This window comes from Euprymna scolopes, chromosome 25 (genome assembly GCF_053919585.1).
Source record: "Euprymna scolopes isolate OS-2025 chromosome 25, ASM5391958v1, whole genome shotgun sequence".
Lineage (NCBI taxonomy): Eukaryota > Metazoa > Mollusca > Cephalopoda > Sepiida > Sepiolidae > Euprymna > Euprymna scolopes.
Window position 1 is genome coordinate 10,751,593 of NC_136506.1, and position 24,799 is coordinate 10,776,391.

General features: G+C 36.2%; 1 long non-coding RNA gene across 5 annotated transcripts in view; it reads left to right on the forward strand.

The window, feature by feature from the left end:
* Positions 1-24,799, forward strand: part of LOC145247278 (uncharacterized) — a 1,304,641-nt gene that overhangs the window by 749,849 nt on the left and 529,993 nt on the right. For all 5 annotated transcript variants that reach the window (XR_013863231.1, XR_013863233.1, XR_013863232.1 and 2 more), the window contains one exon: positions 4,371-4,415. This is a non-coding gene — a long non-coding RNA (uncharacterized LOC145247278). The remainder of the gene's footprint in view (positions 1-4,370; positions 4,416-24,799) is intronic.

Consider the following 24,799-nt stretch of genomic DNA (forward strand, 5'->3'; position numbering starts at 1 on the left):
AACCTGCAATCTATTTTATTTGTATTCTCCTGATATTCACTTGGATTTAACATATCTTGTTAATTTTCATACTTTGTCTCTCTCTCTCTCTCTCTCTCTCTCTCTCACACACACATACACACACACATGTTAATACTTTTTATGCATGTTAGGTATGTACGTATGTTTATAAAATTTTATGTAACGGATTGAAAGATTGTGTATAGTTTTCCCTCTGGGAATATTTTCTCTATTTTAGTCACGTCAATTTCTGCGTATGTTTAAATAATTATGTGTAACGGATTGAAAGATTGTCTATAGTTTTTCCCCTGGGAATTAATCCCTATCTTAGTCGCGTAAATTCGCACATACGTTTATATAATATTTTGTGACGGAATGAAAGATTGTCTATAGTTTTGTCCCTAATAATTAATCCCTTTTTTAGTCAAATAATTTCGTTCGACGCACAAGTCGTGTACGTGCTCAAAGAAAACGTTTGCTTGTTTTCAAAATAGAACGAGACAGAAAAAAGGGGTAGGATTCAGAGCTCTTCGTAACAATTGGCGTTCTATTTCTTTTTTAACCAGCTTTCTATTTCGCCGCCGCCGTCGTAATTCTCTTTGCATTCTCTTCCCAACTGACAGCAACCTCGCGTGAACGAGGTAATCTGTCATTCCATGAAACAAGAAAAAAACATTTTTTTTTTTATGCTGTCACCCCCAACCACAATGGCGCCTTAATTTGCATATGTTATTTTTCGTAAAGGGTGGACTTCGAGTTCGAATGACGCCGCTTTATCCACAGCAATAAACGCCGAGCGTTTATTGCTGTGGTTCTCCACTGTTATTACACGGATTAACTGATCAATCGATCTTTATCCATTTTGGAGCACATCTGCTAGACGTGAATGTTGATAATGTTGGTTATATTAAATTTTAGTTTTATACGAAGACTAGCCTGGGCGCCCTGCGTTGCCCGGGTGTTTGAAGGTGTGTTGAGCAGGAACAAAATTTGTGGTAGGCAGACAGACTCGAACCCTTGACGCGAAGGCAGAAAAGAAAGTGGACGTGTGTGTAGGGATGTTGGTTGAGCAAAAAGAAAAAGGAAATTTGCGAGCGCAAAAAAGAAATAAGAGTGGTAAGCAGGCTGAACCCGAGAAAAAAAAAGGTGACAAAGAAACAACCCGTCTTATGAATGCGTTTACCGCTGTTGTGACGTCACAGGCGGTTTGAATGACGCCATTTACGCGACGTCGTTGACGTGAGGTTTAAATGATTTGCAAAAATGCCAGAGAAAAAAAACGACCCTCCTTGTAGAAAACTGCCCAGTTGAGCGTGAAGAAATTAATGTTTTTAACCAGTTTTTCGATATTTATGGTTTAAAGGGGCCAGCTTCAAAAAGATACCAATCTCATGAAAATCCATCGCCTCCGTCGAAAGTTTTAGGCAGACATACATACATTTAAAAAGACAAATGAGATTTATATAATAGACTAGCAGGGGTACCCGGCATTTCCCGGGTGTTTATAGGTGTGTGTGCTTAAATCAAAACCAAAGAATTAGCGAAGTAATCACCGTTTAAATATTATTAAAAAAATGTTAAAACTTAAAAAAATCGAAAAAAAAACTAACGTAAGGCAAACAATGTGAAAATTTCTTAAAAACATGAAAAAAACAGAAACACGAACGTTAAAACTTTAAAAAATCTGAAAAATGAAAAAAAAAACATACGTGAAAAATAGCTTAAATAACCCTGTTTCAATATTAAACATTTAAAAATCGAAAATTATAGGCAGACATACATACATACATACATACATACATACATTTAAACATTTATATAATAGACTAGCGGAGTTACCCGGGGTTGCCTGGGTGATTGGCTGTGTGTGTTTGTGTGCTTAAATCAAAATAACCCAATTTCAATATTAAACGTATAAAAATCGAAAAAATAAGACCTTTCACTAAAGCTTGGTTAATTATGGTCTCAAATATTTTGGTGAAAAGTGGGAGGAGGCTAATGGGGCGATAATTTAATGGGTCAGTTCTTTCGCCAGAATTCTTGAAAACTGGCACTACAGAAGCAGTTTTCCCGCAGGCAGGAAAGCAAGATTCATTAAGGCATTTGTTGTAAAGTTTGGAGAGGATAGGAGCTACTTCGGCGGAGCACTTTTTTTATAGCACAGTTATGATAGCATGCACCTGAGCGGGGGTGATTTTCAGATCGTCTAGTGTGGCGTCTGTCTGCAAAGGAAAGTCAGGGAGGGAGTAGTTAGCAGAGACCAGTGTGGAATTGGAGGCAAAGGTGTAAACCGTTTTATACTCTCGAAAAAATTCCAGCAAAAACCTAACAGCCAGACGTGGTTCTCTCCAGAATGTGCTGCTGCCATTGTGCACAGAAATCACTTTTTCCATTGATCCAACGTAACAGATATACTGAGACAATCTTCTTTCAAGACTATCAGCAACCACTGTAAAAGTGTAATGAAGAACGTTAGTGTTGTATGCTCAGTCTGTTAATCAAAAAAACTTGATTCCAGTAAGGCAACTGGCCCTTACGGTATTCCAATTATAGTGTTGAAAAAGCTTCAACCAGAACTAGCTCCAATGCTTACAAAGCTGTTTAAGCGTTGTCTTAAGGATAATTGCAATACGGTTTCCGTTCTGCTAGATCTACAGCGGGTGTGCTTACAATTATTTCTCATAGGATTAGCAAGCCTTTCGACAGAGGCTTCCTTTCTAGGGCAATTGCTTTTGACATATCAAAGGCCTTTGATAGGGTATGGCATAAAGGTCTGCTTTACAAGATGTCCAGCTATGGTATAGCTGGAAATGTCTTTTCAATTATTAAATCGTTTCTCTCCAATAGGTTCATAAGAGTAGTGGTTGATGGGCAGAAATCAGAAGCTAATAGTATTAATGCTGGAGTCTCTCAGAGTCCATCCTGGGCCATATTCTCTTCCTGATCTACATTAATGATCTTCCAAATCACATCCTTACATCATTCACAGACATTTTTGCTGACGACTGTACCACCTATGGCAGCACATCCAAGACGGTAGACGACCAAATTCTCTCTGATTCTCTCTCCTACGATCTTGAGCATGTGGTACAATGGGGGAAAAAAGTGGCTTGTTTCTTTTAATGCATCTAAAACAAAGCTTCTATCTTTACATCATCAACATTCTGATCCCCATACGGCGTCAATTGGAATGAATGGCTCTTGTCTTGGGGAGGCTCCATATTTTGACAAGCTTCTCGGCTTGACCTTTACTCCTGATCTAAAATGGAATACGTACATCTAAACTGTTGCCAAGGTCGCTGGAAAAATGGTGGGATCCTTCTATCAATCCAGTAGATATCTACCTGCTGATGCAATTCTCTACCTATGTAAGAGCCAGGTACATCCAAGGATGGAGTATTGCTGTCACATCTGGGCAGGAGCTGCTAGGAAGATCTTTTCTTGCCTTGACAGAGTTCAGAATAGACTTCGTAGCCTAGTGGGAGGTGCCCTTTTCTCTTCCCTGCAGCCTCTCACAGAAGGGACGTTGCGAGCCTGTCTCCATTTTATCGTTCTTTTTATTTCAAGTGCTCGTCTGAGCATAATCTCTGGTCCCTCCACCCTCGTCGAACATTCACAAGAAACACTCGTCTGGCTGTAAACACTATCAATAATTTCCTGCACTCTTTATCTGTGCCTAAACCTAAACGTAGATTCCATGAACAAAGATTCTTTCTTAGAACTGCACACCTGTGGAAGTCTCTTCCGTTTCCCTGCTTTCCAGCTGACTACAATGTGGTCGTCTTCAAGTCCAGCATAAACAAGTTCTTGATGAGCCGTTCTCCTTAATTTACACTTCCATGGGTTACTATGATCTTGTCTCTTTGACTACTGTACACTCTTTCACCTTTATCCTCGAGTGGCTTCTGGGCCTTGATAAGTAGTGATTCCTTTGTAAACATAATTTTATCATATATGTACCCACACACACACACGTGTTGGGAGGAACTGAGCCAGAAGCAGAAATATTGATGGACCATTATGCATTTCAAAATCACCCAAATGGGGAGATTTCAGCTTTCATTTTATATTTCAATATCCTTTCTTCCTCCTAAAAATAACACGCACATAAGATACATATTGATGAGCATATTTTATGGTGCGTTTATATATTGTTTTCTATGGTGATATTTATTTGCTTTTCTATGCTAGAACTCTTAACAGCTGAATGTTGAATTTCTAAAGCGAAGAATTTTCGACGATGATGGTCTCCATTTCTTGGCAGCAAATTCATCAATGTCAACTGTTGATGATGAATGGAGATTTGATAGATTGTAACGATTGCATCAACTTGACTTATGGACTTTTTCTTTTTTTTCTTTTCGATATAGTAATGATCAAAGATGACTATCAAAAAGATGATTTTCAAGATTCAGGTAAGAAAACTTTACTTTTTTCTTTCAAGTCTATTTTGTTTTGTTTCTTTGTTTTTTGTTTTTTTTTTTTGTTGAGTTTTTTTTTCTTAGAGCATTTTGTCAGAATAAAATCCATGAACTTTTTGAGTTGAGACAGAAAAAAAAATCTTGATGCGTCAAGTCATTTGGCACGATTGGCGATAAAAACGTATTAGAAACACAAGCATGGTAGACAGAGGAAACAAGCGTGACGGACGGACGAATGTTATCGCATGAACAATCGTGGCGGATGGACGGACGAATGTTATCGTATGAACAATCGTGGCGGATGGACGGACGAATGTTATCGTATGAACAATCGTGGCGGATGGACGGACGAATGTTATCGTATGAACAATCGTGACGGATGGACGGACGAATGTTATCGTATGAACAATCGTGGCGGATGGACGGACGAATGTTATCGTATGAACAATCGTGGCGGATGGACGGACGAATGTTATCGTATGAACAATCGTGGCGGATGGACGGACGAATGTTATTGTATGAACAAGCGTGACGGATGGACGGTCGAATGTTATCACATGAACAAGCGTGACGAACGGGCGGACAGTTATCGCATACACAAGCGTGACGGACGGACGAATACCATTGCATAGGCTCGGCTAATATTTCATTGCATACACATGTGCAATAGACGTACGAATATTCTATTCCAAACATGCGCATAAGATTGACTGACCAATTGATGAAGAGAACTTCTTATGAAGATGTGAATACAACCAATAAAAATAACCGAAATACGAAATTTTCATTTCAAATTTATAAACATGCCAACTAATGATAATGCTATTTCCAACACCAGTGTGATAGACTGTATGTTTATGATGGACATAACCACTTCTTGAATTATTCAGACGCATCTAAAACAAAGGCCTCAAATTGGATATCTCCTCTCGAATTCCTGGAGATTTTGTTTTTAAGTTGCAGCTGAGATTCACATTGTGTTTTGAACGATATGAAATGAATTAATATTGCGTTGTCGTACATCGACATTATTTCATCAAATGTGTGCGTTTGCACAAACGCACACATTTAGTGAAATCTCTTTGCCTTCTTTCTTTGGAAACTAACGAGATGAAGATGATGATGATCAATGCCTGGTCACCTGGGTAGTTAAAACGATGCAGAAACTTGATTGATGATTCTAATGCCTCGTGTGTGTGAGGAGAGGGGCTGGATGTTCTATGCCAACTTCCCAAAATTCCGTCATCCGCTGGTGGTCCATTATAGTTTCTTGGTCTCAAATCAGGAGACGTCCTTTTAAATATTGACTAACCGCATTTGTACATGTCGTAATGGCATAGAGAAAAAAGATAAAGTACACAAAAAAAATCTCTATAGTAAGTCAAAATATGTACATATGAGACGAATGGTTTTATTTGGTAAAATCATATCTTAATGAGCTGATTATTGATGTATTTCTTGCTGGGGTCGAAGTGGAACACAGTTGAAAGGTGAAAGAACAAGGAGGGAAACAACCGTAAATATAGACAATGGAATTGATGATTAGGGATAAATAATACTTATGAGAAGATAATCTTAAATCAATGTTTCTGTTCAGTGAGCGTAAGATAATATATTTGTATTATAAATAGAATTATGAGCGGGGAGAAAACAGCCTGGTAAAAAAGTGTACTACAAATACAGAACTATTATTTTTAAACCTAGGCTGATAGATACTTTATAAAGATTGGTTAAAATGCGTTCACTATTATCGATATGTCTTGAAACTGTATGCGGTGATGAGATCGACAGTTGTGATCTTTGAGGGGAGGGCAGTCACCTCTTATTTTCTATTTCCACCAAGGTACCCTTGTAACAGAGCGTGTATGGCGGCCATATGCAAATGCTGAACCGTATGCAAAACTATGTCACGCTAAGAAAAAGAATATAAAAAGGAGATGGGACGATCACGTTAGGGATGTGACTAACGTCACATCTATAATGAGAAGTCACATTTGGCAGGAGAATGAGGAATAAAGTTTTTTTTTCTTTTTGTAATTAAGTATTTCATAACTATTGTTTTAGGACTCTATTAATCAGTCAAGCATCAGTAAAATCTCATTTTTCTGTTTGGGTGTGTCATCAATGGGGCAGTGACAACAGAATATTCTTTTCATTCTTTTGACTCTCTGGTATATATCCCACACACTCACACACACACACACACACTTAAGCAATCGAGGACCAAATCCGTCTATATAAAAAAAGATATTAACGGATATATATTAAACAGTCAAAACCATGAAACGAATATGCTCTTGTCACAGCTCAAGTCCTCAACGTTTGACAGTCAAGACTGATGTTGCAGTGACAGTTTCTGTTGCAGAGATTCCACTGGTCTACAAGCGTCGTTGCTTTGCTTTCTGCAAACCAGTCTATGTAGTTACTCGTGTCAGTTTCTCCTTCCCTGACCTGAGGTATTTGGTCATAGTTCCATTTCAATTGGATCGCTTGGTTGCCAGACTCTCCCAAAAATGTGTCTATATCCTCTATACCATACTTCACGACATAGTGGTACTGCAACTGTAAGCGGATTATGTCTCCTTCCAAAGGGCAACTCTTTATTCCAAACGTCTTTGAGAATGCAGCCATCACGTATAAGCCCATCGTTATGGATGTGGCATTTACCCTGGGTCAGTTTTTTTAACGTTTACCACATCCTGAACGCTAATCGAATATTGCTTTCAATTATGAGTGCAAGTAGTTCATAGTTCCAGCAACGGACCCCTAAAGGTTACGGCCCACAATCAGTTTAGCATCCTTTAAACGGTGGACATAATCAATATACCATATCAACATACATGTACTACACACTGATTTACATCATAAATAACCAAGAAATTACCACAGAAGCACGATGTGACACGATTCTGTTTAATGTGGGTGGTCAACATTCTCAATAGGGAGCACTCTAGCAGCACAGCAATAGCTGAGAATCGACCTATCAGAATTCATCGATACTGGCACATTGAGCGATTAGCAATAACCTCTGTTCTCTCTAGAAGGAGGAGGTTATGCCTGGAATCCTGCATAAATTACCTTTACCAAAATAAGTGGATATAACAAAGTCGTCTACTAATACTGATATACTGTAAGTTATGAATAAAATGAAATAAGTTTGTTATGGATGTCCAGTCGAAGGCTGACCCTAGGATAATGTTGAACTATCTCCTCAGAATGAAATATATTTGGTAATGTAGTTTCAAAATATATAAACCTATTTAAAAAATATATGCAGTTGTGGAAGACCGTCTCCAAGAACTCCCAATGGAATTTGTGAATATGTATACGAGCTGTTCTGACTTGCAGTTGCCTGATACTATTCGTATTTAAACTTGTTTCGCAACTGACGTAGTATTAATTATCAATCTATCTGAAAAAATACGAAGATTTAAATACATGAATATAGTTAAGTTATGGAAAATATATCTATTATTGCCGTATTGTTAAAACAGAAATAAATAGTACTAATCTAAAAATAGAAAAACTATTTCTTTCCATTTTTAATTGTTTTTTTTTTTATTTGATTTTCTAACCGACTAAAAACCAAAATAACTAAAACGGATAATAAAAAAGTTATGTTCGCATTATTAGTTGGGGAAACAAAGAAAAGAAAATGAAGATGAATAATCATTCGTTGCTGTGTTTTTAATCTTTTTAAAGGGGCAGAGTGATGCACATTTTGTAAACCCACTATTTCCGGTCGACTTCTTGGACAATGTCTTATTTTTTGCAATGTAATATATGATTTACAATTGATTTGAAAGAAATCTCTAGAATTTTGGGGAAACCATCATTGTTTTGGAGAATACAATCTTGTTTCCACCCGATCAAAACATGCAGTACTATGTTAAAATTGAATTTGCATAAATTTATGATGAAAAATTTTAAGTACAGAAAATAAATTATGAAGGCCTTCCAGGCTTTGGTGACAAGACCCTTTCCTGGGCAAACTTGCTTTGACCAAATGAAAGATATGCTGTTGCTGCTTAATCGCACTTCATATAATGTTTTTTTTTAAATATTACAGTGACATTAAATAAATGCAAGAAAGTTTCCAGCGTGTTAGTAAAACTATATTAACCCTTTTTGATCTGTGTCGAACTAATTCGTTCAGTTGTAATTAAATGAATATAATGGCATAAATAAAGTGGGAATTGATTCAAACACGCCTTGTAGGTATTAGTTCAGTATCTGGATATATACAAGATACCTCCAGATTGCAACTGTTCATTGCTTACATTCAGTATGCCACCATCTATAATTAACAAATATTTTTTAATCATCGACATCATAATTCAGGTCATATTTGTGAATTGAAGTACCTCGTAAAAATATCTTGTGATGAAAAATTACAGAGCATGGCTTTTAGCTACACTGACATCTCATAAATAAGGAAACCCACGAAATCCTGGCAGAATCATCGTTTAAAGGGAAAATGTGCCTTGGTTTGGTGTGAAAATGTAATAAAAAAAATAAATCAAAAATTAATAAAGTTCCGAACAAGAATAAAAGTTATTTGAACAAAACTTAGCAAAGTAAATTTTTGTATATGAAAAAAAAAACGAAAATTGAAACAAGATCCTGGTAGGGGGGGGATCAAATATTCAGGTTAATTACTCTCAAGGACAAATTCCGAAATTTCGAGAACATAAATATATATATTAAATAGACCTACTATATATATTACATAGACCTACGATATATATTTAATAGACCTATGCGTGATGGTATAGAAAAGTTATAGGCAAAATACAATATTCTGCAATGATAATTCACTCTTTTTCTTTCGTTCCTATCATTCATGTGTTGATTTAGCATCAGCCAGAGATAATTAGGGAGGGAATCCCGAATTAAGTTAAGCTTGCTAAATATTAATAACACTGGACGTAAATTCACACTTTATGCCAAAAGATATATGTTTCCTTCCTAACAGAGCAGTGGTATTTGGATCAAGCGTTAACGAATATTTCCATGACACATATAGTGTTAATCTGTACATGATCTAACCATAAAAATGCAATTTAAAACGCAAGCATGACAAACCAAATGATAAATCAATAAATGGACGGACAGATCCTCTTATAGAAAGGTGTAGACGCATCTAAAATGATATTTCAAACTTAAGTATGACAGGAACTATGGTTTCGTTGCTCTACTATGCTAAAAGATAAATTCCATGGCGTCTGCTATATGTTTTGTTATTTGTTTACATTAAAGGACAACAAAGCAAGGAAAATTACATCTGACACTTCTACCGCTCCAGTAGATATCTCACTCCTGATGCAATTATCTACCTATATAAAAGCCAGGTTCGGCCAACGATGGAGTACTGTTGCCACATCTAGGCTGGAGCTGCTAGAAGCAGCTTATCCTGCCTTGACCGAGTTCAAAATAGACTTCGTAGCTTAATGGGGGATACCCTTTTCTCTTCCCTGCAACCTCTTTCCCACAGAAGAGACGTTGCGAGCCTGTCTCTGCTTTATAGTTATATCCACGGCAGGTGCTCTTCTGAGCCTCAATTTATGGTTCCCCCCTCCCCCGCCATCTTTCACGAAACACACTCGTCTAGCCAAAATTAATATCAATAATTTTCCACACTCTTTCTGTGCCTAAATCTATATGTAGATTCCATGGACACAGTTTCTTTCTTAGAAGTGCACGCCTATGGAACTCTCTTACGTTGGCCTGCTGTCCAGCTGACTACAATCTGATTGTCTTCAAGTCTAACGTAAACATGTTCTTGATGAACCGCTCCCCTAAGTGATCCAACTTAGAAAAGATTCCACTACCTGTGTTTACTACGCTATAATCACATTGACTAATGTATACCCATTAGCCCTTATCCTTGAGTGGCATCCGGGCCTTGATATGTGGTGATTTCTGTGTAAAAAAAAAAAAAAATTGAGGATAAGAAAGCGGTGATTTTACTCCCAAATTAAGCATAATAGATCAACAGAAATTCTATTTAAAATTTGTGACTGAAATAAAATCATTGTTTCTAGCTACTTGATTAATGCCCGTTTCATTCAGAAACTGGCAGATGGTATTGCCACACTAGTTGGGTCGAGTAGTACATCAAACATTAATCAAGCATCTAGAAAACGATGTATGAAAAAAACAGATCCAGGCAAGCACAATTCCTCTGTATTATTTAATGCAATGTCTTGTTGGCCTTCGGGACAAGATCAAAGTGTAGTATCTGTCTTCAGATGCTGCATTTCAATTTCTTGTTCTCTGTCACTGGAGAAGTCCTTCACGACTTAGACAATTTTTATTTTTGTTCCTTTTCTCTACGTTAAAAAACGACCCTGGTGTCTAACTGTCCGGTGGGGAGGCATTGTAAATAGGAATACTGCTCCGATGAGGGTCGTCCCCAAATGTTAAACCTATTTTATTACACTTAAAAAAGTTTGAAGAACTATGAAGACAGGAGTGGTACCATTAAAATGAACGACATTTGTGTCCCCAGAATTTAGTTTTCTACATAGTCACCACCATTCTCAATGCACTTTTGTCATGGATTCAATGACTCATTTCTGCTTCTGACGCGCATCCATAGCAGGGGTTGCTTTCTTAGTCTCTGATCGTTAATATCTGCAAAAACGATGAAACTATCAATTCATGAATGCATAAGTTTAGTTATAAGAATACAATTTGCAACCCCCCCCCCGCTTATCTATTCAGGCAAAAAGGGAGAAATTACTTTTGGAACCCCCTTATGTATATCTCGTACTGGAATTTAAGTTGTAAACGTCTTTCTGGAACTGCACCATTTTGTTTTGACGTCTTACTATTTACATGGTATTTACAACATAGCCACGTTGACACACCGGTTCCCACTGGATCACTGAAGTTAAGCAACGTTAAACCTGGTCAGTACTAAATGGGTGACCATTTGGGACTTCCTGGTACTTTATATGCTCTCCACTTACCTCGGCATTGTTTCCAGTTGTCCTGGTCTCCTTCTTGCCACTGAACTCCAGCAGTGCCGATTCAGGAAAGGTGTGTTTGAGGATTGTGCAACCCTTGCCTCACAATCACACACGCAGTTGCCCCTACAGGAGGTTTTCTTTGTCTTTCGAGACTGAAGATGCATAAACTTTACATGGTGTGTTCTTCTGTTTTTGAAATGCTCTTGTGTATTTTTTTTGTTAAACTCAAAATGATTTTAAGAATCGAAAAGGCTAATATAACTCGTAGAACTTCTAAAGAACTAAAATATATAGAATTTTCATTATTTTTTATTTGCAACATACAGATTTATAAAAGTTGGAAAACAAATTTTTAAAAATTTATAATCAAGCGGCAGAAATTCTGTAATATCTAACAATGTTTGCTTAATTAAAAAAAAGGCCGATAGCCATTAGTCGCGTGCTCTCGTGTAATTCAGCATGAATGTAGGATTGACATGAAATTCTTAAAGATAAACTAAAATGACCGAAAAATGGGCTGAAATGACTTAAATAAATAAAAAATGACTTAGAATGACTTTAATGAACTTAAGGATGAATTGAATGACCTTAAGAATGACTTGAATGCTTAAAGAATAACTGGAATCCTTCAAAAACAACTTGAATGATCTGGAGAATAACTTGGATGGCTTTGAGACTGACTGGTTGTAAAAGGGGTGATCATTTTACATTAAATTAATACAGAAAAATGATCTCCCACTTTATATCACAAAGTTACAAACATAAGTACATCATGCAGTAAGAACAGATACTACACTTTGAGATATTAAAATCCTTTACTCGTGTTAAAAAGGCCAAGAAAAGCTTAAAAAGCTAAGAACAGCATCTATTAAAAACAGACTTTTGATCTTAACCAAAAAGGCCAAGCACAAAAGTGTTACGGACAGACCGACCGACCGAGTGACTTATAGAGTCGCCTGCACGCGGCTAAAAATTTGCAACGTATTAGCTTTCATTTCAAACGGCAAAAAAGGAGATGCAGCTGATTTCAATATTTAATAAATGGTAATAAACTGAAAGAAATTTGTTGAATGGTAAAAATAATGTTAATAATAATCATAATGATAATAGTAAAAGTTGTAACAAAAATATTAATAGATAAATATAGTAAAAAATTAAAGTATTAATAACAATGATGGCACTTTAAAATAATATTGTACCTATTTACTTTCCTCCCCATGAGAGCAGAATTAAAGACAATGTCGGTTTTTAATGTGAAGTAAATCCGCCCTCTCCTTCATACAGAAAGGGCAACCTGGATATGGACAAAAATAAATGTAAAATATTAAAAAATAAATTGTCTCGGTCATGAAGGATTTCTTGTTTACTGACCGAGGACAGAAAAGGTTAAGTGCAGTATCAGGGCAGATACTAAAAAGTGGTTTTTACTTGAAGGCCACTCTGTGCGTATTAGTAATAATGAAAATATTTATATTTTTAACCACAGATCAATAGTAACAAAAACATAAAAAATTGTGTGCATAAGTGTACAGATATATATGCATGCCTCTCCGGTTGGTTGGTTGGTTGTTGTTCTACGGCATATCAACCCTTTTCGGGTTATTTAATGCCGAATCCAAAGATTTTGAAGAAAAAATTTTAATAGAATATATTTGTTGTTTTCAAGTCGGTTTCTATTTAACCCATAGTTGGAACCCTAACAGGCACTACCACTCTGGGTCGGAGTGTACCTGGGAGCAATGGCAATTAAAGGGTGGCTCCACACTCCCTAAGGCCCACAAGCTGGGGCCTTACCATTGGATATAGTTTAAGGTAATATCCAGGACTTGTACCCTCTGCAGGGGGGGGGCAGTCAGTGTATTCTAATGCCCCACCAACAGGGCCACTCTCCGGTTGACATCCACATATATACATGCATAATCATATATAGCTATATAAAACGTACATACATATACAATGCATACACTCTCATATACACACATGTATAAACAAATAAATAAATCCGTTCCGTCACAAATTAGTAAAAAAAAAAAAAAAAAACGGTCGAATCCATTTCAAGAAAAGGAAGCAAATAACATATCAATTTTTTATTTATTTCATATATCGATCTACACGTATTATTTCCCTTTCTTTTCACTGAAAATCTTTCATCTACTGCCCCCCCCATTCAGAGGGTAAAAGTCCCTCAGTGGGGGTCCTGGATATGACCTTAAACTATATCCGATGGTGAGGCCCCAGCTTGCGGGCTCTGGGGAGTGTGGAGCCACCCTTTAATTGCCATTGCTCCCAGGTCCACTCTGACCTGGAGTGGTAGTACCTGTTAGGGTTCCAACTATGGGTTGAATAGAAACTGGTTTGCAAAAAACAAATATATTCTATTAAAAAAAAATTTCTTCAAAATCACCGGATTCGGCATTAAACAACCTAAAAAAGGTTGATATGCCGTAAAACAAAAACAACCAACCAACCAACTCTCCCTAATTTCTTGTTTTTAAATAGAATAATTCAGATATTATTTTATATAAACGCAAATCTTCTATCATTGTTGACTGTGTACACTCGTAATACAATTCCATATAAATATTTGATTTGCACGCCATAAAGATATGAAACCGAAACACCGTGAAGACGGGAGAACTGTAAAAACTACTGATTTTGCTAGTTATATTGTTTTCTTTACATGCGATAACTTTCCAGACACGTAGCCATAACCTAACATCTAATGAGACATTAAAATTTCTTGCTTTAAATAAACGTGTTAAATTTTCCGTTTTTCATTTTATTCTTATAAACCGACATCTGATCTTGCTACTTCGTAACCTGTGATAATTGATAAGAATTTTTTTATATTCTAATTGCTTTGGAGAGGTGTAAAATTCTTGTTTCGGCCATTCTCAAAGGAAAACTAAATATTTGGTTCATATTAACTTCAGGCTACTATTCTCATCTTGAGTGTTGTTCGTGTAACGTTTTGATCGATGTAACCTCTGATATAGTAGATAAAGTACGGCATAATAGCCGGTTCTCATCATGTCACCGAAATTAAGCAACGTTAAACTTGGTTAGTACCAGATGGGTGACCGTTTGGACAGTCTGTATGTGCTCTCTGCTTATCTCATTTGTTTCAAGTCGTCCTGAACACACACACGCACACACACATATATATATATATATATAAGAAGTGGGTATTATCACTCAGTAATATATAAAATGGAGTTATCTCGCGTCTGATGCAAAACTGATAAGCTCTTAGCAAAACAAATATATTCTATTTATTTTATGTGGATTTTATCTGATACTGACTAGTTTCATTATATATATGCACACACACACACACACACACACACACACACACTAGCCACTGGTATCTAACAATATCGACTCCGGTGAGGTGTGGTTGTAGACTGTGCCCCTCTTGCCACAAAAATTTCATGCGCAGGCACCCCTTGGATGTCCATAATCTGTCAAGACTGTGGGCGCCTTTACTCTTTACCTGAGTAAACTTTAGTTGTAAGTTCTTCTGGAAGGTGAAGGTTCAATCCTCAGGACAGGAGATACTCAAAATACAGTTGTGAATTATTTAGGAGTTTTCCCCTGGACGTAGCTGTCAGAGCGAAAGCCTGCTACCCCAGTGGATTAAATAAAGTATTTCATTCAAAATTCCATGGATAGTTTGACAAGATACACCTTAAGAAGGTCAGAGGTTACATCGAGCGAAAATGATAACCCGACGAATCCAAATAATGCAAATAAGCAATCATCATCTTAAAAATGTACTAACGTTTATTATAAAAAAAGTTTTAATTTTTTGAACAACCGTTACTTTGTCCAAGAATACATGCAAAAAAAAAAAAAAACCTCTCGTCCTGTCAGCATTTAATATTAGTATTCAAATTTCCCTTACTCAGCTCTTCCATGAGAATTTGATATATGAAGACACATCCACAGGAAATATCCATTATGAATCCCATCAAATCAGAAAGAAAAAATGTCTTTCACTTTCTGGGTTTCACAATGAAACCTAGTCAGTGTCAGATAAAATCCACATAAAATAAATAGAATATATTTCTGTTTTGCTAAGAGCTTGTCAGTTTTGCATCAAACGCGAGTTAACTCCATTTTATATCCAAAGCTTCGACTTGTTGATATATTACTGAGTGATAATATCCACTTCATGAAATACTCTTTTTCTCTTTTGTTTTCTCGTGTCTCTCGTAAAATTTCGATTGCCTTCCATTTTTATTACCGTTTAAATTGCGAAGAGAAAGAGAAGAAAGAACTTCTGTTGAAACGGATGTCCTGTGTGACTGCAAAGTGAATTTTATATGAAAATATGTTCTTGACGCTACACAGAAGCTGAATAAATTAGTTTCGAAGATGTCCGCTTCTCGTTTTCTTGGGTCACCTTTAAAAAGATTTCTGGCGTTCATTTATGAAACTGGCTTAAATATTGGAATATTTTTTAAACTGGTTTATGTAAGAGCGCCGATGCGTTAGGTGTATCAGAATTTTTGTAGGAATTTTTGACACCCCTAGCACGAAACTGCAAATAAAATATAAAAAAACTCGTAATTTCTCTTTTAAAGGTGGGTTGTTTATTTTCTTTATGGATTATACTTCCAAAATAAACTATTAAAGTTGTATAAAAAGTAATAGAAATTTTTTTAAAAAAATAGTAATGAAATTAATTGAATGTTAAGAGTTCAGTATTTTTCAATTTTTTAACTTTAAAAATCTATCAAAATTTTTCTATTGATTCTATTTTTACGATATTTTCAGGGTCAATGTGAAATATTATGCTCTTTCCAATAAACCGAATATAATATTTTAGACAAACCTTTTATTTTAAATTCACGCCCCCCATGTTCAAATGTCTATTAAAAAGTAAATAATTAATTTATGTACCAAAGTTTTATATATCACAAATTGAAGATAAAAGATCAATAAATAATATATTCAAATTTAAAAACAAAAAAGTAGTGTTTTTTAGAAATTTACCTGTAAAGGTTTTAAACTAAACATTTAAAAAAAAAAAAAAACACATTGTTTGTTTTTGTGTTTTTTTGTTTTTTTAATGAAACCTTGGTCCTTGCTCCTTTTAATTGAAAAAAAATTAGGGCTCGAATGACATTTTTCGAGGAGTCATAAGCTTCGAAAGATGGCGGTGGAATTATTCAATAGTTTTCACGAAATTTCTGACAGTGCTACCAATGCGTGTATGCAAATGACTGAGCCATGTGCGAGGTGACGCCACGGCAAGATATTAGGTTGGTGCAAAAATAATATCGTTTTTGACGTTCAACAAACATTATATATATATATATATATATATATATATGTAATTTTTGCACCAATTTAATAGAAGGAACCATTATAAAAAGAACGTGTGCGCAGACCGGAGGAATCGTGTCAAAGAAAGCAGTAGTTTCTGAGACACGTGGTGCGTCAGAGAAGGACAGATAGACGTGTTATGCACAGTGGCCGAGGGCGACAGGAAAATACCTGTAAATAAATGTTAGTTTCACTAAGAAAAAAAAGTAAGTTGAGTTTTTCTTTTCTTATGTTCCCTGCAACGGAGTCTAGAATGTTTTGGCTTCCTACATATAAAGAAACACGTGTGTAACGTTAACATATATACCTGCTCATTGTAGTTACACGTGTGTAACGTTGCATATATACCTGCTCATTGTATCGGTTGAAAGATGCTCTTTTATATTGTTAATTAGGAGATAGAATGACAACAACAGTTAACCCAACTATTCATACCTATATTTGTTTGAAGGAGAAACTCTTTAAATAGAAGAGTACTATGAAGGTGAGGGTAGCGGTACAGCACTACTGTTAAAGAAGTAAAACGCCTTTTCCCCCTTCGCTAGTCTAGCATAGTCGAGAACCCACTTTAGCCCCACCTACCTGATCAGGGTAACGTGAAGCCATTGAAAGCAGGTGACTGGTGTAATGCAGAAGCAAACAGGAATAATTATGTTCATGGTTTCATATCTCGTTGTGCTGAGCAGAAGATACCATTTGGTACAATGGTCAGGACAATCACCCAGTATGGGTACTGCTCGGGCAGAAAGAAACTGCAACCTACTGTCTGTACAGCTGCAGAGAAAACTATGGCAATACATAGGCCCTGAACTGGCATCTAAGCTTCAGCCTCTGTCCCATCGACGAAATGTTGCATCCCTCTGCCTGTTCTACAAGTATTTTAGTGGTGAATGCTCTGACGAACTGCAATCACTTGTGCCCCCACGACGTGAGCACCCTCGACAAACCCGACAGGCTGATAAATCCCACCCCCACACTGTAGAGATCCCTAGATGTAAAAGATCTTTTTACTCCAATAGTTTCTTCCCCAGAACCGCTAGACTCTTGAATTCCATTCCAGGTCCCTGCTTCCCCAACAGTACTGACGTGCAGAAGTTCAAGTGTAACGTGAACCGACACCTTGCTGCCCAAATCCCTACATAGTACCCCAGTAGTTGTTGCCCCTGATAGTAGCCCCCTACACCAAAGTGGCAATTTGCCTTGTTTGGGGTGAAAATGTAATAAAAAAAAAACAAAAAAAAATCAAACTATTTATTCGAGAAACAGCGTGAATAGGGTTTGTAATCAGAACATCTCATTAAGGATTACCATGATAGAAAGGTGGCACCTGATTGTCATCAAACTACTCTCTTACAAGCAGCCAAAAATGTGAAATATTGTGGGCAGAAGTAAGTAGAGGATGACTGCGAGAAACCTATGTTGACAGTCTGAACACCTGAGCAACATGAAAAAAATAATCAGCAATGAATCCATGAATGCCTCAGAAGGTTACATGGATAGAGAGCCATATCCGTCATTGCTTGTACCAGACATGGTAAACTTGAATGAAGATGAACCTTTTGTTTTTGAATTTTTTAGATGAGGATTGGTAATTTGGATTATTTAGACTACTGTTCTCATGTTTGATATTACTCTCACCACATTTTCATCTATACAACGTCTGAAGATTTTCGCGCGCATTTTGTTAAACTCTGGAATCTGTAAAGAATTTCTCTGGTATCAGATCTGGCAGTCCGAAGATATTGACTTTCTGGCATAAAATGCACCAAACACTGATATCGTTTTATTTGTCTTGGCTTTTTTTTTTTGCACATTCCTTTGTAAAACTCAATCCTATTTGCAAAGTCGAAAACGAACGCAACAATTTCCCCATACACAAAACCGTCAAACTAAACACCTTAAATAAATATTTTAAGAGATAAAGAAGTTAAAGCATAAAATCCTTTTTACAAAATTACTGGATTCGGCATTAAGCAGCCTAAAAGGGTAGATATGACATAAAACTGTAACAGATCGTGCACGTGCAAATGCAGAGCCGTATGTGCAATAAGGATATGGTAAGGAAAAAGAAAAGGACTATAAAAAGAAGAGAGAGACGTTCGAGAGGTAATAGAGAAAGAGAAGGATTAAGTTTCATTCGGGAAAATACCCGGAAATGTTGTTAAAAAATCAAAGGAGTCGGGTTATTACTTATGTTATGTTTCTTGCGAGGAACTCTGCTACAGCGTGTTGGTTCCTGGTGTCTACATGTTAAATCATGTGTAAATATATGTATAACGTTATAAAATAACAAACTACTATCACTAATTTCCCCCACTCTTTATCTGTGCCTAAACCTAAACGTAGATTCCATGAACAAAGCTTCTCCCTTAGAACTGCACGCCTATGGAATTGTCTTCCGTTTTCCTGCTGTCCAGCTGACTACAATATGGTTGTCTTCAGGTCTAACGTAAACAAGCTTTTGATGAGCCGTTCCATATAAGTTAACAAATTTATCGACTTTCCATTACTAACGGTTACTTATTGTCCAATTGTCTACTGTACACTCTTTAACCCTTATCCTCGAGTGGCCTCTTGGCCTTCATAAGTGGTTATGCCTTTGTAAAAAAAAAAAAAAATTAACCATGTCAGGGCGTCTTGTACAATTCTGAAATGTGTACAGAATTCCAAACGGAACATTTGTTTAAGCCACCGAAGAAGCTGGTTCTCATTATTAGCCATTATCGGATAGAAGTCATATATGATCATAATCATACTAGCAGGATCTGTGGAAATTACACCGAATAAGAAATATATTTAATCAACAAACGTTTTGATGGAGCTGATATTTTTCGAGATAGTACAAGAAATTAGTTTTACATACAGAGAAAAAAAACATTAACACGCAGTACATATGAGTTTATTAATATTTCTATTAAAATTATCTCACTTGTATTAATATGGAACTGACCCAAATGAGATAAATTAATAAGTATTAATAAACACTCAGTCATATTGTGTATATATATATATATATATATATATATATATATATATATATATATATATATAATCTCAATGCAAATAATAAAATCACATTGTAAGGGACAATCTTTAATTTATTCGTTCAGTTCAGTACCTCTTAGCAGTCTTTTACTTTCTTGCCCTGTTTCTTTCGAATATTTCCTTTTTCTCATAACATTTGTCTGACTTATTTCTTCAGTGAAGGGCTGCTGCTCATCAAAATTACTGAGTTCCGGTTTTACACAATAATAACAACGATTATATGAGGTTGGTGCAAAAATAATGTTGTTTATGTATATAATATATATATATAGTATAATGTCAAAAGACATTATTTTTTGCACCAACATAATATATCATTAGAATGATATTCGAAAACGAAGGAGGCCAATATCATATTCTTGTCCAGGGTTGCCAGATTAGCCTTTTTTAAAGCCATATTTCGTATGGATTAAGGAATGGACAAGCGAAATATTATACAAATACTTGGGATACCTCGTACTTAGGATTTAGTCTTCAACTTCTAGAAGACTGTCATTTCTGACTGATTAACATGAGTGTATGGGGAAAATATTAGCAGGAGCTGTACCATAGCTGGCTTGCCGAAAACAAGAACATATGTGCGAGATGAAACAGCAAAAAGACACCATGTGGTCAGACAGAAGAATGTATGGTTGAAAAATTGGCCTTTTTTTAAACGGGTTGGTTTTCAAAAATTGTATTTAGCCTTTTTTTTTTTTTTAAAGCATAACGTATGGACTAAGAAACAAACAGTATATTATATAGATTCTTATGATCGGCTCTACTAAGGATTAAACCTATATCCTCTAGTAGACTGTTACTTTGGACTCGCTATTTATCGACACGAGCCCCTTACGCAATAAAACTATGTAACAAGCGCCTATGAGCGCATGGAAAAATACCAGCATGAAAATATAGCTGGCTTGCCGAAAAAAGCACGTATGCAAATTTAGAGATGTGTGAAATGAAGTAGAAAAAAAGGACACCACGTGGTCGGGCAGAAGAAAAAGTGCGGTTGAAAAAGATGGACGTTTAAAGTCGCAGACGAGAATTCGCTGTCTGCGGCCAGCGTGTAGTGTGGCAGAAAGATAAAATGCGTTTCAAGGGAGATGAACACGTGGCCCTGCTGTAGCAGAGCGAGAGAGACTCTTTAACTGATGTTGAGACTGGGAGAAAGAAAAATAGTAATAAACGACTTGTGTTACAAAAGAAAAAAAAAAGAATCGAATTTATTTTTTTTTTCGACGGTGCCGTTTGAAGTGTAACGAGCACGGTTAGAGCATGACGGTCACGTTACAGCAATAAACAATATTAATTTTAAATCTAATGATAAAGTTATTAATTAAAGATTATTAATAGTGAAATATATGACGGTAGTCACATTGGAATTCTGGTTCCTGTAATATCACCAAAATTAGTCCTGTTACGCCTCGTCAGTACTTAGACGAGTGACTATTTGATAATACTAGTTGTATATAAAATATGATCCTGATGATTTTACAAGCCAAAGACGGTTACTGATTTGCAACTATAACAGACAATACTAGACCATTCAGTGTGATCAGTAAGTACCAGAGTTCGATGACGAGAGCAAATCTGGAAATGCTTTCCTATCATCTGGACATGTTTTTTGCTTTATCTCTTTTATTCTGCTTCTCACATGTATACTTGAAAAACAATACGTAATCATTTATAACCATAATTGCCTATTTGTCGTGAAAACTAGGCAAAGATAAAGAGCATGGCAAACCTCCTCCGCTTACCTTGAGCCAGGCAAATGCTAAATTTATGGATGGAACTTAAGTATGATTTCTGAGAAATGAAGAGTACATTTTTCATTACACGTTATCATGCAACAGAGAAAACTTAGATAGGGCTCAAGGGCGATAACTGCTGAATATTTTGAGTCTGCATAATTTTCCTAGGTCTGTCAGGTGTTACATGATAAGGGCTGTCCCCTTTTCATGTAAGTATAAAAATAGAGAGATTAGTTAAAATGAAAATGAAATAGCAATAGACGAAATTCGAACCTCGTAATTTAGGTTTAGAAATAGATTACGTGTGAGAATTTAAAAATAACGATTGTTTAGAATAGAGATCAAATATTTCAAGAAAAGAATGTGCCCTGTCAAGTTTGTTGAAAGTTCTAGTTATAGAGAAAAAACTTTAGAGTAAAAGAAGACGGTCATTGAGAGCTAGTCGGTGAGAAACTCAGAGAGAGTCTAGAGTTTGGAATTCGAACGTCTAGGAAGCGAGACGTCACTTTGAAACTAAAATGTGAAGCTTTGAATTCTTGATGAGGAAACCACGGCCGGTCGTGTGAAGAATAAACTCATCTGTGCTTTTGTAAAACGTCGTCTTGTCTTATGATTCTTACAAAAAGATAAAGTGAAAATTGTATTATATATTTGTGTTATAAAATGTCATTACATACACGTCTCAACATCTCATGTCTACACAATGTCTGAACAGTGAACACTATCTCATCATTCTAAGAGCTTTCTCCTTCCTCAACACGTCTAAGGTATGAACTTTTAATATATAAGAATCTCTAATAACATGAACAATCTCTCAATTATAAACTCTCTCTCTATTTATATATATTTCACTAATGTGTTAACATCTCTCTCTTCTTCTTCAACAGCATCCCTTATAATAAGACCCCTATATAACATCAGGCTCAATATTGAAACATCGTTTTTGGAGGTTTTTCGGGCTTAATTTTAAAACATCATTTTTGGAGATCTGTCTGGCTCAATTTTAAAAGATTATTTTAGGAAGACTGTCGGGCTCAATATTGAGATCTTCTTTTTGAGGGTTTGTCAGGTTCAATTTGGAAACATTTTCAGGTTTGTCACGTTAGAGTTGCAACCTTGTTTTAATACAATTTTAATTGTTAAACTAATGTTGACTACTTTAATTAAATTAATGTCAAAATAGATATATTTTAAGCATATCTATTTTGGTTTTTCTAAAAGTTTGTGCACTTTGATAAAAGTTTAGAAATGAGTTTCTTCTCCCATAAAAGAAGTTGTTTTTTTATTATTTCTATTGTTTCCAATATTTATTTCTATTGATAATTAACTTATCCGTTATCAACTCTATTCACTTTACATTTCTAAATTTTACGCTCTTAAAACTGATTCATTGAAGTAAACTTCGAAGGAACACAAAAGCTCACAAATAGAAAAGCAAAATGAAAACAAAGCGGAAGAATGGAAAATGTCATTTTTTTTTACTAGTATTTTATCCAATTAATTCCATTATCTGTCGTTAATCTCTTCGAATCTTGAAGAATATAATCCAGAGGTCAATAGAAAAATAAATTAGCTATCAAATGCGACCATTATTGATTGAAACCTAAGGAAAATTTAATTTGTGTTTAACAACTTTTGATAATTAAAACTGCATTACTGTGTTTACGTGTTTACTGTGTATTCGCCATGTCAACAACATCTTGGATTACTTATGTGCTACACAGGAGGAACAAAGATATCTAAGGCTCTGAATGGTTGAAATTATGTTAACGGTGGGGGGCATTATTTAAATAGTTGTGTAGACCTGTTTGTTTTAAGAGTTCATTGTCTACGAATAAGAGCACTCTTTCCTGCCTTGATAGGGTTAAAAGCTGCTCCTTTTCTTTTTCCAACCTCTTTTACCAAGAAGCGTTGCGAGTCTTTCTATTCCGGATCGTTATTTTTGTAGCAAGTGTTCGACTGAGCTTCAATTTATTTCTCCCCTCCCCCCTGCAAAACCTTGACAATACACGTGTAGCTATCACTATCAACAATTTCTCCCACTGTCTAGCCGTACCTAAATCTTTTTTTTACTCAGGAATCACCAGTTATCAAGGCCCGGAGGCCACACGAGAATAAGGATTAATGGGTATACCTTAATCAATGTGATTATAGCGTAGGAAACATAATTAGCGGAATTTTGTAAATTGGATAACTTAGGAGGACGGTTCATCCAAAACTTGTTTACATTGGACTTGAAGACAATCAGATTGTAGTTTGCTGGAAAGCAAGCAATCGGAAGAGTTCCACAGGCGTGCAGTTCTAAGAAAGCCGTTTTGTTCATGGAATCTACGTTTAGGTTTAGGCACAGATAAAGCGTGGGAAATTAGTGATAGTGGTTTTGGCTAGACGAGTGTTTTTCGTGAAAGTTGAGCGAGGGGGGGGACCATAGATTGAAGTTCATCTAAGCACCTGCCATGAAAATAAAGATAAAGCAGAGATAGGCTCACAACGTCTCTTCTGTGGGAAAGACGTTGTAGGGAAGAGAAAAGGGCATCCCCCACTAAGCTACGAAGTCTATTTTGAACTTTGTCACGGCAAGATCAGCTTCTTCTAGCAGCGCCTGCCCATATGTGGCAACAGTACTCTATCGTTGACCGTACCTGGCTTTTATATAGATAGAGAATTGCATGAGTGAGATGCAAATTGCATGAACAAAGTGTATTTTCAGGAATTTCCCGCGTGTGGAACTTTGTATCACAAGCTTGCTTTCTAGTCGACTAAAATATGGTCATATTCAAGTCCAATGTAAACATGTTCTTATATATAGCTAGAACTTCAAATCAAATTTTACTCATTTTCCACCACTACTGATCATTACACTGCTGTTCACACTTCACGGATTTCGATGACAAAAGTATATGAAACATACAGCGATTCTCATTTAACACGAGGCAAAGAAGGGTAAATGTTAATACACACATATTTATACGCATATTTATGCACGCACACATATACTTATCCGCACTACTCACACACATGCATATACACGCGCATATATATATACACGCGCATACCCACACCCGCATATATACACGCTCATACCCACACCCGCATATATACACGCTCATGCGCACACCCGCATATATATACGCACATGCGCACACCCGCATATATATATACGCACATACGCACACCCGCATATATATATACGCACATGCGCACACCCGCATATATATATACGCACATGCGCACACCCGCATATATATATACGCACATGCGCACACCCGCATATATATATACGCACATGCGC